The sequence below is a fragment of the Idiotropiscis lumnitzeri genome, unplaced genomic scaffold (genome assembly GCF_059441095.1).
Source record: "Idiotropiscis lumnitzeri isolate Australia: NSW breed Sydney's pygmy pipehorse unplaced genomic scaffold, RoL_Ilum_1.0 HiC_scaffold_76, whole genome shotgun sequence".
NCBI lineage: Eukaryota > Metazoa > Chordata > Actinopteri > Syngnathiformes > Syngnathidae > Idiotropiscis > Idiotropiscis lumnitzeri.
In genome coordinates this window covers 640,001-644,647 of record NW_028283614.1, presented here as the reverse complement: position 1 = coordinate 644,647, position 4,647 = coordinate 640,001, and positions in this window count along the sequence as shown.

Below are 4,647 nucleotides of genomic sequence, written 5' to 3'. Positions count from 1 at the left end.
CCCGGGGAAGGTGCTCCTCTTCGGCTTACTGTGTCGCGAGCATGCCCTCCTCCTCCGGAGCTTCCATTCGGTTAAACTTAGGGGCCGCTTGGAACCGCCCGTGCCAGGGGAAGGTGCTCCTCTTCGGCTTACTGTGACGCGAGCATGCCCTCCTCCTCCGGAGCTTCCATTCGGTTAAACTTAGGGGCCGCTTGGCACCGCCCGTGCCCGGGGAAGGTGCTCCTCTACGGCTTAACTGCCACGCACGCCGGCCGGAGCTCTGGTACGGTCCGAACCGCGCGAAACGTCGCCACCGATCGTGTCCGGGGGAACGTGCTCTTCTTCGTCCACTCTTCTCTTCGCCCACGCTCTTCTTCGGCGCACGCCGGCCGTCTAACCGCTCCAGCGCCCCGTCGTGCCGCTCGGCGAAACTACAATGCCCCCGAATATTTTTTATACCCGCGAAGCACTGAACCCGCGAAAGGTGAACCGCGAAGTAGCGAGGGCTCACTGTATGTATAAGACCAAGACCTACAAAAAAGTCTCTTGGAGCAATGAGCTAGGTTTTACAGGAAGTCGGCCATTTTGAATTTATTAAAAGGGGGCGGGTCACCACAATGGACTTTGTGTAGAAATTATTATTGGGGCCCGAGCAGCGACCGCGGCGAGGTCCCTATTGTTTATGTAGAAATTATTATTAGGGCCCGAGCAGCGCCCGCTACGAGGTCCCCATTGTTTTTGTGGAAATTATTATTATTATTATTATTCGGGCCCGAGCAGTGACCGCTGCGAGGTCCCTATTGTTTTTCTAGAAATTGTTATTAGGGCCCGAGCTGCGACGGCTGCCACATTGTTTGCCCTGGTTGTTTCAGTTAATAAATTCCCTTCACGTTACTGACCTCTCTGCCTCCTCGCCTTTTGGGTCCACCTCCTCCTCGCCGACCGGCGAGTCCTGACAGAATGACCCGACCAAAGAAGGACCCAGCGAGAGGCTCACGGCGGCGTCATGGATATTCAGGCCCTGAAGACGGCTGCCAACTTATTTTTGATCGCAGTGGTAGCGCCACCAACTGGTTAAAACAAATACAAATTATTTTCGTTGATGTTTTTCTCCGGGCAGGTTCACAAAATCTACCTTATATTTGCTCGGATGAGTGTTTAGGCCTTGAGGATGTCACAATACGAAAGTCTTTCGCCTTCTTCAGAGTGTCACATGATGGTGTCTTGTGACCCGTCTTTATCAGCTGATGTTCCATGAGGGCGTGACTTACCTGTCACAAGAATGAAGGCAAGTCACGCCCCCCGCTGTCCGTTCACTCCGCCAAGATGCTGCTCTAGGTGGTAGAGAGGATGAAGGCTCCCTTGTCTCTGTTCATGGTTTTTATGCCTCGCTTGCAGATCTCAATGGCCTCTCTGATCCAGCGCTGTTGTTTGTTCTCTTCGGTGCGGATGACCCTGCCCTTCTCCCGGTCCATGATGTGGTTTTCCCTTTTGCAGTGGTCAGTGATTGCTGATTTGTAATGTTCATGTTGTTGTCCATGACGCCGCCGGACGGACAACCCCCCTCAGCCTGCCGACCAACCCCGTGTCCTTCAAGTAGGTTCCATTTTCCGCTCGACGTCTGTTTCTCCCCTTTTGCCCCCGATTACAGCACCGATTACCAGCCTGTCATACCCCCTCACCTGATCATAGATTCGGATTACGAGGACGATTTTGAGCACCAAGCCCTTTCACCCCCTCACGGTTCGAGTAAGTCCGGTCACGAGTTTGATTTTGAGCACCTTGCCCCTCACATTTTTTCCGATCCAGATCACGACTATGATTTTGAATATATTGCCACTCTCTTAGTCGCTCAGCGCAACGCGGAGTTATTTTTGAGCCGTCACCTTCCTCCCCCCGAGCCATTTGAGTTTTTCGCGACCACCTCCCACTCCCCCTCGCGCGCTTCACGTCCCAAATCCCGGAAGTCACGGTCACGTCGCGCACATCGTTCACCATCAGTTTCAGCACCGGATCACGCTCCCCTGGCGTCTCCTAGCTCGCGTTCACCAGCCCCCGCAGTCACGGTCCCTCAGGTCTCCCGTTTTCCTGATTCCCTATGGCGGCAGGCTGACAGGGATCAGGGCCCCCGGTTCGGCTGTGCCCGGATCGACTGCTGCGCCCGGCCCGCTGTCGCCTCCACGCCTGCAGCAGTGACCAATGCAGCTCCCGCTGCACGGACCCCGCCGCCTCCATGCGAGCCGCAGCCTCCAGAGTCCCGTGCCGACTCCTCGAAGGCGGCCGAGCCCCGTTCCGGCTCCCCGCCAGCTGCTGAGCCCTGTCCCGGCTCCCCGCCAGCTGCTGAGCCCAGTCCCGGCTCCCCGCCAGCTGCTGAGCACTGTCCCGGCTCCCCGCCAGCTGCTGAGCCCTGTCCCGGCTCCCCGCCAGCTGCTGAGCCCTGTCCCGGCTCCCCGCCAGCTGCTGAGCCCAGTCCCGGCTCCCCGCCAGCTGCTGAGCCCAGTCCCGGCTCCCCGCCAGCTGCTGAGCCCAGTCCCGGCTCCCCGCCAGCTGCTGAGCCCAGTCCCGGCTCCCCGCCAGCTGCTGAGCCCAGTCCCGGCTCCCCGCCAGCTGCTGAGCCCAGTCCCGGCTCCCCGCCAGCTGCTGAGCCGTGTCCCGGCTCCCCGTCAGCGGCCGAGCCCCGTCCCGGGGCCCCAATGGCGATCCCAGCTCCCGATCCAGCGGAGCACGCTGTGCGCCCGAACCAAGTTCACGTTCAGGCGGAGCACATCCTGCCCCCGACCCAAGTTCACGTTCACGCGGAGCCCGTCCGGCGTCCGTCCCTAGTTCACGTTCAGGCGGAGCACGCTGTGCGTCCGTCCCAAGCTCACGTTCAGGCGGAGCACGCTGTGCGTCCGTCCCAAGCTCACGTTCAGGCGGAGCACGTTGTGCGTCCGTCCCAAGTCCACGTTCAGGGGAAGCACACCCTGCTTCCGACCCAGGTTCACGTTCAGGAGGAGCACGCTGCGCGTCCGTCCCAAGCTCACGTTCCGGCGGAGCACGTTGTGCGTCCGTCCCAAGCCCATGTTCCGGTGGGGCACGCCTTGCCTCCGCTCCAAGCTCACGTTTTGGCAGAACACGGCCCGCAGCCGTCACTCCCGGTCCCTGCACCCGTGGTGGACGACGAGCAGTCGCCTGCCGTATCGGTCCCAGCGGCGCCTGATGAAGCGCCGCCGCTCCCGGTCCCGGTGCCTGCGATGGACGACGGTCCGCCGCCGAGTCACGCCTCAGCCTCGGCGACGCACGACGACCCACCATCGCACCCCGCTCTGGCCTCGGCAGCATCCGACGACCCGTCGCCACTGCTCGCCTTGGCTCCGGCACAACGCTCGACGACCCACGGCCGCTCCTGGTTTCTGCCTCGGCGGTGGACGGCGACCCACCGCCGCTCCACATTCTTGTCTCGGCAGGGGTCGACGACCAGCCGCCGCTCCCGGTTCCGGTGCCCGCGATGGACGACGGTCCGCCGCCGCGTCACGCCTCAGTCTCGGCGACGCACGAGGACCCACCACCGCGCCCCGCTCTGGCCGCGGCAGCATCCGACGACCCGTCGCCACTGCTCGCCTTGGCCCCGGCGGCGCTCGACGGCCCGCGGCCGCTCTTGGTTCCTGCCTCGGCGGTGGACGACGACCCACCGCCGCTCCATGTTCTTGTCTCGGCAGGGATCGACGACCAGCCGTCGCTCCGCGTTCCTGTGTCGGCGGGGTTCAACGATGGGCCGCCGCCCCACGTTCCGGTCTCGGCGGTGTTCGACGACCAGCCGTCGCTCCACGTTCCGGTCTCGGCGACGCTCGACGACCAGCCGCCGCTCCACGCTCCCGCCTCGGCGGGGCTCGACGACCAGCCGCCGCTCCACGCTCCCGCCTCGGCGGGGCTCGACGACCAGCCGCCGCTCCGCGTTCCTGACTCGGCGGGGCTCGACGACCAGCCGCCGCTCCGCGTTCCTGTCTCGGCGGGGCTCGACGACCAGCCGCCGCTCCGCGTTCCTGTCTCGGCGGGGCTCGACGACCAGCCGCCGCTCCGCGTTCCTGTCTCGGCGGGGCTCGACGACCAGCCGCCGCTCCACGTTCCTGTCTCGGCGGGGCTCGACGACCAGCCGCCGCTCCACGTTCCTGTCTCGGCGGGGCTCGACAATCTGCCGCCGCTCCACGTTCCTGTCTCGGCAGGGTTCAACGACCAGCCGCCGCGCCACGTTCCTGACTCGGCGACGTTCCATGGCCTGCCGCCGCTCCTCGCCCCAGCTCCATCAGCGGACTTCATGTGGCGTTCGGGTCGTTCCGGACGTCCGCCTGAATGGCCCCAATGGGACGCACTGGCCTGGCCACCCTCACGGCCCCCTGAAGGGTCACGAAAAGACTCGCTGGTCTGGCCTCCCGGGAATCCGCCAGACCGGTCTCGATCACGGGTCGTTGACCCACCTCCCGACCCCTTCCGCCCACCCTCGTTCTTAGACATGGTTTTCCTTTTCTTTTCTTTTCCTTTTTTTTGGGACGTCTGGAATCCGTCCCTTGAGGGGGGGGTACTGTCATGATCCGCGTCGGGCATGACAGCCTTTTGTTATTGTTTTCATATGCATGCGGTTTTTGTTATTGTTTTTGTTGTTATTTTCTCCCCTCCTTCCTGCCATGTGCC